Genomic DNA, 13773 nt, shown 5'->3' on the forward strand with positions numbered 1-13773 from the left:
ATGAACTGGATGAATTCCTAGAAACATAAAATCTTCCAAAACTAAATCAGGAAGAATCAGAAAATCTGAATAGATAGATTATACCTAGTGGAATTGAAGCGGTAATTTAGAAAAACTCCCAACAAACAAAAGCCTTGGACAGGATGGCTTCACAGGTGAATTTTACCAAACATTCTCAGAAGAGTTAACAACTCTCCTCAAACTATTCCAAAAAAGTCATAAGAAGGGAAGACTCTCAAGCTCATTTTACGAGGCCAGCATTATCCTAATTGCAAAACCAGATAAAGACACTACAAAGAAAAAACTGCAGGACAACATCCCTAATGAACATAGATACTGTGTTGTGACCTCTCAAGGCCAGACAGGTTCATGGGATTCGTGCAGACAGAAGAAAAGTCATGGAGCTGTTGGGATGTCTGACATGCCCATATCCAAGGGTGAGCGACCCGTGCATGCTTCAAGCTGTGAGTCACACTGCGTGTCCCCTCTCTCCTCTCTTGTGGCATCCAGCAGGGACCCGTTACCCTCCTAAATACTAGAAGCAAACAAAGCCAGCGGGATGCCGACAGATCTTATGCAACAGAGCTTCATACTATGCATGTGAACCCACTCAAGGCTATGGGAAAAGTTTATCGGACCCAGGCTCAAGGCTATGAGAACACTACTTGTCAGGCCGAGTCTCAAGGTTATGGGAAACTGATTCCCTCAGTTCCCCAGACACCTGGGTAAAGAAGCCAGACTGCTTCCATTTACCCTACAGATGCTAACATCCTTGACAAAATATTAACAAATTGAATACAGCACTACAGGGAAAAAAGATCACACACCATGATCAAGTGGGATTTATTCCAGTGATGCAAGGTTGGCATAACACTCATAAATCAATAAATACCATGTAAACAAAAAGAAGGATTAAAACCACATGATCATAACAATAGATGCAGAAAAGGCTTTTGATAAAATCCAGCACCCAATCCTGATAAAAACTTTCAGCAAAGTGGGAATAGAAGGAACATACCTAAATGTAATAAAGGCCAAATATGACAAACCCACTGCCAGCATCATACTCAACAGGCAAAAACTACAAGCATTCCCCTTAAGATGGGAAACAAAACAGATTTCTGCTTTTGACTCTCTTATTCAACATAGTACTGGAAGACCTAGCCAGAGCAATCAGACACAAAGAAATAAAAGGCATCCAAAATGTAAAGGAAGAAATAAAACTGTCATTATTTGCAGATAACATGATTCTGTACATTGAGAATTCTTAAGATTCCACCAAGAAGCTCCTAGAACTGATAAATGAATTCAGTAAAGTAGCAGGATACAAAATTAATATCCAGAAATCAGTTGCATTTTATATGCCAATAATGAACTATCAAAAAGGGAAATTAAGAAAACAATCCCAGTCGCAATTGCTTCAAGAACAATAAAATACCTAGGAATAAATTTAACCAAGAATGTAAAAGACCTGTATTCAGAAATTATAGGACAGTGAAGAAAGAAACTGAAGAAGATACAAGTAAGTAGAAGTACATACCATATTCATAGATAGGAAGAACTGACATCATAAAAATGCTCATACTACCCAAAATAATTTATAGGTTCAGTGCAGTTCTTATGAAGATGCCAATGATGTATTTCACAGAACTAGAAGAAATAGCTCAAAAATTTATATGGAAGCATAAAAGACCTCGAATAGCAACAGTGATCTTGAGAAAATAGGAAAAAAATTGGCGGAATCATGCTACCTAATATCAAACTATACTATAAGGCTGTAGTGATCAAAACGGCATTTTACTGGCATAAAAACAGACACAAAAATCAATGGAACAGAATAGAGAGCCCAGAAATAAACCCATGCCTTTATAGTCAATTGATATTAGACAAGGGAGGCAAGCACATACAATAATCTAAAGACAGTTTATTCAATAAATGGTACTGGAAGAATTGGACAAATATGTACAGAAAAATGAAACTAGACCACCTTCTTTGTCACACACAAGAATAAATTCAAAATGAATTAAAGACTTAAATGTGAAACTCAAGACCATAAAAATCCTAGAATAAAACACACGCAGTAAAATCTTGGATATTACCCATAGCAACGTTTTTTCAGATATATTTCCTCAAGCAAAAGAAACAAAAGGAAAACAAATGGGACTACATCACACTAAAAAGATTTTGCACAACAAAGGAAAGGACCAACAAAATAAAAAGACAACCCACAGAAAGGAAGAACATATTCACTGATACATCTGATAAGGGGATAATATCCAAAATTTATAAAGAACTTATAAAACTCAACACCAAAAATTCCAAACAATCCAGTTAAAAAAATGGGCAAAGGACCTGAGTAGACACTTCTGCAAGAGGACGTATAGACAGCTAATAGACATGTGGAAAGATGCTCAACATCCCAAATTATCAGAGAAATACAAATTAAAACCACAATGAGGTATCACCTCACACCTGTCAGGATGACTATCATTGATAAATCAAAAAATAACAACAAGTGTTGGTAAGGATGTGGAGGAAGGGGAATTCCCACTGTGGGTGGGAATGCAGACTGGTGCAGCCACTGTAGGAAACAGCATGGAGCTTCCTCAAAAAATTTAAAATGGAACTGCCTTAAGAAACAGGGATAAAACTTCTGGGAATTTATCCAAAGAAATGCTAATTGGAAAGAACACAAGCACACTTACGTTCACTGCAGCATTATTTACAGTTGCCATGATTCAGAAGCAGCCGAAGTGTCCATCAGTAGATGAGTGGATAAAGCAACTATGTAACTTTATGATACACAATGGAATACTACCTAGCCATAAAAAAAACAAAGAAAATTTTACCTTTCTAACAGCATGGATGGATCTGGATGATGTTATGCTAAATGAAATAAGCCAGTCAGAGAAAAACAAATACCATTTTATTTCACTCAAATGTGAAATCTAAGGAAAAACTGAGCTAACAAGCAAAACAGAGACAGCCTCATAGCCAGAGAGCAGTCTGACAGCTCTCGGGTGGGGGAGGTTGGGGGCGGTGGAAGGATCGAGCGGAAAAGCAAAGAACTCATGGTCACAGACAACAGTGTGATGATTGTGGGGGTGAGATGGCTGGGTGGAGGCAGACTAAGGTATAAGTAGGGTTCACAGTAATGGAAAAAATACAATAACAAATGAAATGAAATGAAAAGCCCCACCTCCCACCCTCAATCCTTCCCCACTTTGGCTTTGTTCATGGGTCCGTTACACATGTTCCTTGCTTTGACCCTTCCCCTTCTTTTCCCGTTACCCACCTCCCTCCTTCCTTCTCGTTACTGTCGGTTTGTTTTTTCTTTCAATGTTGCTAAGTATATTTTTCTTGCTTGTTTGTTTTGCTGATTAGGTTTTACTTACAGGTGAGATCATATGGTATTTGTCTTTCACCCCCTGACTTATTTCTCTTAGCATAATGCTCTCCAGTTCCATCCATGCTGTCACGAATGGTAGTCGCTTTCTTTCTTTCTGCTGTGCAGTATTCCATCGTGTAAATGTATCATAGTTTTTTGATCCACTCAGTGGACAATTATTGATGGGCACTTAGGTTGCTTCCAGCTCTTGGCTATTGTAAATTGTGCTGCTATGAACATTGGGGTGCATAGGTTCTTTTGAATTGGTGTTTTGGGATCTTTTGGGTATAACCCAGCAGTAGAATTGGTGGGACAAAAGGTAGTTCCATTTTTAGCTTTTTGAGAAAATTCCAAACTGTTTTCCACAGTGGCTGCACCAGTCTGAATTCCTACCAACAGTGTACTAGGGTTCCCTTTTCTCCACAACCTCACCAGAATTTGTTGTTTATTAATTTCTTTATAATGGCCATTCTGACCGGTGTGAAGTGGTATCTCATTGTGGTTTTAATTTGCATTTCTCTGACAGCTAGTGGTACTGAGCAACCTTTCATATGTCTCTGGGCCCAGTGTATGTCCTCTATGGAGAAGTGTCTGTTCAGGCCCTTTGCCCATTTTTTAATTTTATTGCTTGTCTTCCTGGAGTGCAGTCATGTGAGTTCTTCACATATTTTGGAGATCAAACACTTGTCCAAGGTTTCATTGGCAAATATATTTTCCCAACAGTTGGTTCCCTTTTCATTTTTCTGATGTTTTCTTTAGCCATGCAGAAGCTTCTTATTTTGATGATATAACACCAACACAGAAATAATCAAGTAGATCAATGAAATATAATGAGCATTCTAGAGACAAATGTATATATCTGTCTAACAATGTAATATATAATTAAATTGATATTTCAAATCAATGGGGAAAAAAGAAGACTTATTCAACACATAAGGTCGATGGACCACTATTACTTGAAATAAAACATACATAGAGCCCTATTTCGCTCATTATACAAAAAAAAATTCAGGTGAGTTAAAAATCAATGTGTGAAGTCTAAGGAGTTTTAGGAGAAAATACAAAGTAATATATTTGTTAGCCTGAAGTAACATATTCAAACCCAGAAACCATAAAGTAAAATATTGACAATATGACTATATTAAACATTTAAGATTATACAGTAACATACATATAAAAACTGTGAAGAACAAGTAATAGAATAGGAAAGGATATACAACGCATATAAAAAAGGGTTAATAGTTTTTTCTTTAGGGGAAAAATTCCACAAATTTTTTTTTCAAAAAATTGACAAAGAATACCAAAAACTCATATAAAGCGTTTTAAAAATAACAGAAATGGGCAAAAAAATCTACAAAAACATGTTTCATCTCAACAAATAATAAAGTAACAATTAAAGTAACACATCATTGTCACGATCAGATTAATACGTATTAAAAATAGTGGTACTATCAAGTATCGGTGACTGTGAAAGGAACTGGGTATTCATAGACTCTTTTTCTTCATCTTCTTAAAGCAGTCCCTTTAGCATATTCTGCAGTGCTGGTGTGGTGGAGGTGTATTCTTTTTACCTTCTTTTGTCTGGAAAACTCCTTATTTTGCCTTCCATCTTAATTGAGAGCCTTTCTGGGTTGAGTGGTCTTGGTTGCAGGCCTTTGCTTTTCATGACTTGGAATATTCCTTGCCATTCCCTTCCGGCTTGTAGTGTTTCTGTTGAGAAGTCAGCTGCTATCCCTAGAGGGGCTCCCTTATGTATTACTAACTGTTTCTCCCTTGCTGCTTTTAGGATTCTCTGTTTGTCTTTGCTATTTGCCATTTTAATTATGGTGTGTCTTGGAGTGTAATAACTAAATAGTAAATAAATAGAGCAACTAAATAGTAGCTCTTTGGGTTCCCCTTGAGTGGGACCCTCTGTGCTTCCTGGACTTGTGTGACTTTTTCTCTCTTCCAATTAGGGACGTTTTCCATCATTACTTTTTCAAACAGGTTCTCTATCCCTTGCTCCTCTTCTTCTCCTTCTGGTATCCCTGTTATATGGATATTATTATGTTTCAGGTTGTCCTGCATTTCCTTAAATGCTTCTTCATTCTTTGTGAGTCTTTTTTCATTTTCTTGCTCTTTCTGGGAGCTTTTTTCTACCTTGTCCTCCAGCTCGCTGATTCGGTCCTCGGCTTCATCTAGCCTTCTTTTGATTCCTTCTACCATGTTCTTCAATTCAGAAATGGTGTTCTTCATTTCTTCATCTCTTGTTGATAGTTTCTATGTCCTTTATCATGCTGATATAGTTTGCAGTAAGTTCCTCGTAGTTTCCCTGTAGTTTTTGGTAATTCTCTCTGAGCTCACTGAGCTCCTTGAGCTTCCTTAAAACCATTGTTTGGAACTCAATATCCGATAGTTGACTTCCCTCTATTTCATCTAGTTCTCTTTGTGGGGATTCTTCCTTTCCCTTCAACTGGGGGCGGGGGGGGTGTTTCTTTGTCTTCCCATCATTTACGAGACTCTTTTTTTTTTTTTGCTTCTGCTTCTTAAGTTGATCTGGCTTGACTTCCTGACTTTTTGGTGCAAACTTCAACAGTAGGAGACCTCTGTTTTTTCTTTCTGGATCTGCCTCTGATCATGTCGGATGTTGACCCTGTCTGACCGGAGGCAGTCTGATCAGGACTTCCAGGAATCTATCTGTGTCTGTCCCCTTCAGTCATTAATCTAGTCACTCTGCACTCTGGAGAGATATAGGAGAAACAATATGAAATAATAGACATACAAGCAAAAGTTAATTAAACTGAAAACAAAAAATCACGGAGTAAACCAAAAGTTGGTCTTTGAAACGATCACTTAACTGATGTCTCTCTCTCTGTCTTTATCTCCACCTCCCACCACCGTATCCCTGCAAGGCCCCATTCTCCGTGGCAGTTACTACATTTCTCTCACCTCCTTGTTCCCCACGTGCAGGGTCTCTTCCAACTGGAACCTTTATCTTTTCTCTCTTTCTCCCCTCTTTCAGTCAAAATCTCTTTCACAATTAATTCACTAAGACAAAAACTTGTCTTTAGTGAAAACTCTACCACCAGTTATGACCTCCCTGCCTCCCTTTCTCTAGTCCTAAGTAGAAGCTCTAAGGAGCTTCAGAATGAAGCCACTTCCAGTTGCCTTGCGTTTACTGTGGACTGACACGTAGGGAAAGAGGATTTTGAATAGTGTTCTGTTGTTCTCTCTGAACTATTTATCTAAAGCCCATGACGACATGTGCATGTGAATCCTTAATCCATTTGTTCCTTCACAGAAGTGGCATGCTTTCAAAGCACAGAGGATTATTGCAAGTCCCTGGGACAGACATTGTAGTGCAGATTCAGGGTATGGAAAACAGGTACATTACCTCATCCTCACAGCATGGGAGAGGACATCTTTACGTCTAGATATCACTTCTCTTTTAGAGTGATAGTTGATCTATTGCGATTAATTTGCCGTACAGTGAACGAGGACCAGAAATATGCTAAGCATTATTAAGACTCTGATAAACTGCTTTTGACTTTTAAAAGAGGATTTATTTGCACAACTACATCCAGAAATAACAAAGCCTGCCTCTTTAGCATTCTGGTGGGAGCTTGGAAATTAAGCCCTCATGCATTTACACAGAAGTAGAAAAATGTGTGTCCCTTATATAAAGGGACAAGTTAGGTCTAGGAGCGCATTGGCCACCCCTGACAATTTACCTCAAGTCAGCAGCTCCCTGTCTAGTCATGACACAGGCCCCATCTGAGCTCCCCAACATGACCACTCTTATGAGTGAGGTGGCCCCTCTTTCCGCAGGGAGTGCCGAGATCCAAAAATAGACTTTGGGCTTTAAGACCAGACAGTTCTCCCTGGAGTAGGGGGGTGCCTGATGCTCCCTCCTCCCTTCCCCACAGCACCCCAATGGACCGAACCTATACATCCTCCTTGAGAAAGCAGCTGCTCCCCTGCAGGCAGGGCCACCTCGTGGCAGACACCCCTGCCTGCTGGGGGACGATGGCTCAGCCTTGTGTCTAGTACCCCTCTTCAGACTGGCTTCCTTGCTAGCTAGCCAATCCCAGAGCCTAATGTGACCGCTGCCTCCCACCAGGGGAGCCACTGCTCACTCTGAGAGGCTCATGAGACAGAGCGGGAGAGCTGGACTGGTCCTCCGGTCAACATCACGCTACCACATGTTCCTCTGCAATCAGAGCGCCATTCAGGGTCCCTGTCAGAAACCAGACCAGCAAGGAACCAGGAACGGACAGAGCTTCATAGTTGAACCCTTTGAAGCCATAGAGAATTGTCCTTTCCACGCCTGAGCATCAGGCGGGTAGAGTGCAGAAAATTTAATACATCCCACATATTGAGTTGGTACGGCCTAAGCTACCTGTTTTCTAAATGCAGCAGTGTCTCTCTGCACTGTGGCCTTGGTAGAGTTTCTGGCCCTGACGATGCCTCCAAGCTACCTAGGGAGTTTGTTAAAGGTTCCAGAGAGGCTGGTTCCATGGGCAGGTGGGACCCAGGCAGCTAACTTTGAGCAACATACCTGGGTGCTTCTGAGGCAGCAAGTGCATGAGCTGGCATTTGGAAACAACTAGTGTACCTCATAGCTCTGAATAAATTAAGAGATGAGCTGGTTTTGCCTCCCTGAATCTTAAATGGCGATTTTGGCATTTAGACCATTTAGACTTGTCCTGGGATCCCTAAGAGTCCAGTTATAACAGCCACATCAGAGTCTTTAAGACACCAATTCTTCTCACATTCCAGTCACCCTCCAGAACAGAGGCCAGACAGGAGCAAAGCAGAGCTCGCTGATGTGAAAAAGCTCTCAGCATGAAGAGACACTGCAGCACACGGGCATGCCCCCCAAATAGGTCTCAGCTGTATTTTTAGTCGCATCGTTCTGCTCACTTCCCATCTGCCCACTGTCCCAGATGGCTTCCTCTAGAGGTCACTGAGAACACAAAGTTCCCAGAACACGGAGCGCATGCCAAACCAGCATCTCCATGGAATTTTCTCTTAGTTTTCAATATTGCAATGCTATAAACTAAAATAAAACTTCAGTAAGAAGATATAGAGTCATCACTGTCATTATCCATTCATAAGGCCAAATTTTGAAATTCATCACTCTGCTATAACAAATGCTTGCAAGCTTTAATTATACAACAGCAAAAGAATGGAAACATTAAATGGCCATCAATGGGAGACTGATTAAATGAGTGATGATACATCCACACAATGGAAAATTATACAGCCCTAACAAATAGAAAGTTTTTATGCCCTAATTTGGGAGAAGCTTTATGGGTATGTTAATTGAAAAATAAAAGCAAAACGTAGAATGAAGGAGATGACATATGTATGTATTTATTTTTATCTGATTATATACATTTCTAGAAGGATGTTTTTTTCTAAGTAATGTTGCTTTCCTTTAAGGAGAACTAAGTGTGGTGTATGTGTGTAGGGAAGAATGTGTGAAAGAGGGTCCTCACATACTCTTTTATACATTAGTTAATGTATTACCTATTAAAAACATTAAATTAAAAATATATGTGCACTAACAACTCTTAAGTATCATTGTGGGAATGCAGATAATCTAAATGGAGCTAACTGTAACTACAAAGCTAACTTATATTTAGCTTTAGTTTGGTTCTACTTTTTTTTTTTTTTTGCAACAGATTAGCTTCTCTCGTTGTTTTGCTCGCCCTAATTTTAGAGCACAACTGATATGAACACACACCAGCTAGACATTAGGAGGAAGCAGCTAAGAAGTGAGTCACGGAAAGAACATTTGCTTTGGGTGACTGATGTGCAAATAATGAAGAGTAGTCATGGTTTGCAGCCACTTGTCCAGAGTGTGCCCTGGAATTGGTACACTCTTACTAACTGTCAAATAGTCTGAGTCAATCTAAAATTATGGCAGCTGATTGCAAAACCTGGCCCCAAGCATGCCCCTCTGTGGAGCCACACCCTTACTCATTGAGTTGTAGCTCTTCTTATCGAGTAGCTGACAATATTTCCCTATTTCTTGACCTTGGACCTGCCTTTTGACTTTCTTTGCCTAATACAGTGAAGCAAAAACAATGGTGTGCCATATTCAAGCCTCGGCACGAAGAGGCCTTGCACACTCCACTTCCCCTCTTGGAACCCTGCCTTGGATATGAGCCCACACCTAGGATAGCTGCAAAGGTGTGAAGCCACATGGACACTAGCCGAGGTCTCAGATATGAGAGAACCCAGCCAAGATCAGTAGAGTCTACCAGCCAGCTGAGTGCAGACACATGAGAAGTCTACCTGGGATCAGTGGTGTTCAGCTGACCCATACACTTGTGACTTAAATAAATGCTTATTGTTTAAGCCACTAGATTTTTGTGGTTTTTTGCTTGTACAGTTGAGTAATAGCAGCAGATGATGGAAACAGAACTCCTCTGCTGTCCTAGCTTCGATTCCTTTCCATCTCTAGTACTCTGTTGTTGTCTTCTGACTATCCACCCTTCAGTCCCCACTGTGAGCTCATCTTGTTAAAGTGTATCCATCATGTGTCAGATATTTAATGCATAGTCCTTGATCTCAAGAAATGGACAGTCAGGTGGGGAGGCAGAGAGGCAGGACTGAAGTGTGACTGGCCATCACCAGTGTATAGGAGAGGAGCCCGAGCCCAGCCCGGAGGTTCAGCAGAGTTTGCTGGCAGAGACCTCTGCACTGTCTGAAAGGATGAATAGAAGCTTGTTCATAAGAGAATGTGGAAGGGATTTCCAAGCAAAGTGTACAACACAAGTAAAGGCACAGGGGCCTCTATATGAGATACTGGTGAGTAATGAAAAGTTTTCTGCACTTTTCTCCCACTTAGAAATTATTCCCTTCTGGCTTCTAACCTCCACAACACCCCCCCACCCTGCTTCTTTTTTCAGCCCCCCCAATCCAGTCTACAGCTCCACCCCTCAGAGCCTTGCTGCTCAAGGTGTCAGCAGCAGACAAGCAGCTGCAGTGCCATCCGGGAGATTGTGGAAACGGAGATTCTTCAGTCCCATTCCAGACATGAATAAGAACTTTCTTTTCTTTTTTTTGAATTTTAAAGCAGTTACTGTTTATTAACTAACCAGATTACAAAAATGACCGTGGTAGATACCTTAGTTCATCCTTCTAATAAGCCTGTTGATCTGGTCCTCCTTGTTACAAGCATCTCCACCTTCTGCAAAATGGGTGGTCTTTTTCTTTATTCCACCTTGTGGAGAAGGTAATTTGAAGGGCCACCGGAAGCTGTTTGCTTCTTTAAACAGTATAGATGTTATGAATCAGATCCTCCATGCAGATGATGCCATGTTTACCTAGAGATCAGGCAGTCAATGCATTATCTGTCAGGGTGATTCGTTTTGTGTTGATTTTGCCATAACCACACTTGTAGATCAATTCATTTACTGACTTCAGGTTTGGGTAGCCCCATGCAATATATGGCTCCACAATCCTCAGCATGTTAACTGAAGCCTCGTTGGGCTTAACAAAGGTGTCATTGAAGATCTGGTGAAGGCGAAGAAGCTGCAGCACCTTTCAGACCTTTGGGCTCACACCATTGACACCTCTGATCCCGATGACAAATGCCAGTTTGGGTTCTGCAAGTACATAGAGGTTGCCAGCTTTTCTTGCCATTCTAGTCATTCGAAGTTCGGTTCTGTACATCTGCCTATATTCCTTGTGATAGTGCTTATCTTTTTCATAGATAAGCTTCCTCCTTGCCTTTCGAAGTATCTTTTGGGCAAACTCCTTTCTCAGGCACTTTATCTTCAGCTCTGCGAAATTCCTTCACTTTTTCTTAAGGGTTTCTGGCACAGCAGGAACCTTCTTCTTCTCTTTTGCACCCTGCATGGTTCCAGCCAGAAAAACGAATCAGAATTTTCATTTTAACAAGATCTTGTGATAGTTTGTATGCATGTTAAAGTTTGAGAAGTGCCTCATTATAACACTAGCTTCAGAAGGAGAGAGAACAACTTGCTGTATCACTTATCCATAAGTTTTGCAAAATTAAAGTTCACCAGCAGGTGCTACACTGCTTGCACCAACTATGTTTTTAGACTGTCTTCTATTATAGCTATTTGTCTTGTCATGTTTTATCTCTCTCGTTAGATTGTGATTAAGGTCTATCCTTGAGCAGAAAGGAAATGCAGAGACGGCAGACAGCATCTTCTCCCTGGGAGTCTGCAGTCTAGTGAGAGGCCCAAGTCCACTACGAACTGCAACTCAGAGCCTGTAAGTCTTGCTCGACTCCTTGCCAAGGAATATCCCTGGACAAGTTTCTTGCAGTCACTGAGCCTCTCAGTTTTCTCATTTACAAAAGGAGGATAATATCTAAGTTGCAAGTTCACTGTAAGGATGTACACGAAGTGCTCGGCACAGGGCCGGGCACCGAGCTGGCATTCTACACAGAGTGGCATAAAAGAGACACAAACAGATATGCTGACATTGCAGAAAAGGGAGGGGTTATGTTTGACTGCGGGAATCTGAACAGACCTTGCAAAAAGGCTTGTACTAGAAACGGCAGGTAACCATTGGACAAGCAGGAACAGCAGTAGAGAGAGAGTTTTGTAGGTGAAAGAAATTAAATAAGTAAGCACAGTCTCAGACGGGAGATTGCACAGGCCTATTTGGGAGAGCAAGAACTCATCTGATTTTCTTTTTCTGATTTGTGAATTTATTGGTAGAAATAATCTTTTACAAAGTAAAACAATTAGATCACTTTTTAAAGAAATGTGTATGCATTTTATGCATTTAACAAGTTACCTTTACTCCGAAGATTAAAATGATAGGAAATAAGGTTGCCCAGAAAACCGGGGCCATATGGCCACTTCACACTGTAGCCGTAGAGGCAGATCCGGCCGCCCGGCTGGCTGCCTGCTGCCCAGACACCGTGGGGTGAGGCGAGGACACAGCGCCTGCTTCAGCATGAACGCCTCTGTCTTCTCACGCTGGCACATTCCCTCCACCAGTCAGAACGCACAGAGCCTTGGCCAGGTTGGGAAGGCGTGGCTATGACAGCACCATTTGCCAAGTAAAGAGTCTATTTATGAAGATAATAGCAATACCCAGGCCAGGCCCACCGTGGGGGAACCTTGGCTCCTGATCGGGGTGAGCGGTGCATTTTAATGAGGACTCCTCAGTAGGCAGCTGGCTCCTGCCTTGACTGCTGATGAATCTGGGGCAAAGGGAGTGTTGGCAGCGAGAACACAGAGCAGGTGAAAGGAACAAAGTAGAGAAATGCTCTCATCCCTTGCAAACTTTAAGCCTTAGAATTCTTTGATTTCCCTGTTATTTTGGCTGCCATTCCACAGTTCGCTCCTCTGAGAGCCAATGGCTGTCAGGAGAAGCAGTGAATCTTGGATGAACAGGTATAAGCAGATGCATCAGCTTCAGCCTGGACCCTGGGCCTATCGCTGGTATCGGGAACGGAGGCCTCTGGGGGATGGAGGCCCAGAAAGGTGGGCATTTGATCTCTCTTGGACAGCAATCGAGCAATTGCTAAAAGGTCTATGGAGAAATCTGAATATTGGCATTTTCCTGAATAGGCAAGAGAGAACAGCAACAGCTTGGGCCCCCATAAACCCAACGGAGGTGATCTAATGCCATCGAAGGTAATCTAAGCCAAAACCTCAGTGTCTGTCACTAACCACTGATGATAGACCACTGGTGGATGACATGAAGAAAGCAGACCTCCTCAGCATCTATGCTGCCTCTGAGTTCTGACTCAGGGGGAATGATCTCGCTGCTCATAGGATGAAGGGCCACTCATAGGTGGGAACAGATGCTCCAAAATGCATAAAGGAATTATAGGAACACCCTAAAGCTTTAAACGACCTCAAATCTTGAGCCCGTGCAACTTATACCAAGAGAACGATTAGCTTAGTTGAACTGTAGCTGGTTGTCTGTGATGCATCCGGGACAGTAAGAGGACTGGGAAGCTGAATTATTTCCAGCAGGAGAAAATATGCTTAAAACTACAGGCCCATGAGTTTGGCAATGAGCTCAAGCAAGAAAAACAAAGAGATTTTCAAAAAAAAAAAAAAAAGGTTTGTGCTCAAGTTGAATAGAGTTGGTCTTTAGGACTAAGCCTAACAAATATCACTACCAAAAAGTCATAGTAGAAACTACTAATTACCCTCCCAGATCTCTTCTTTCCTTTTTTCTACAGTAACAGAAATTTTAGCAGAGCTGATGGGTACTAAATGGCCACAGACTTAGTGACCTAAATCAATATGAATTTATTATTTCACAGTTCTAGAGGCCAGGTGTCTGAAACAGAGCACCAGGCCTGCATGTCCTTCACAGGCTCTAGGAGAACACTTGTTTCCAAGGCTTCTTGGCTTCTGTAGAGGCTGCCCACTTCTTTGGCTTAGGGCCCTGTCCTT

At 41.5% G+C, this 13773-nt stretch overlaps 1 pseudogene; it reads right to left on the minus strand.

Annotated features, from left to right (window-relative positions):
- Nucleotides 1-10506: 10506 nt before the first annotated feature.
- Nucleotides 10507-13196, minus strand: LOC129081753 (60S ribosomal protein L7-like; annotated as a pseudogene).
- Nucleotides 13197-13773: the final 577 nt, after the last annotated feature.

Source organism: Pteronotus mesoamericanus, unplaced genomic scaffold (genome assembly GCF_021234165.1).
Source record: "Pteronotus mesoamericanus isolate MK-2021 breed Mesoamerican mustached bat unplaced genomic scaffold, CSHL_Meso_final contig_123, whole genome shotgun sequence".
NCBI lineage: Eukaryota > Metazoa > Chordata > Mammalia > Chiroptera > Mormoopidae > Pteronotus > Pteronotus mesoamericanus.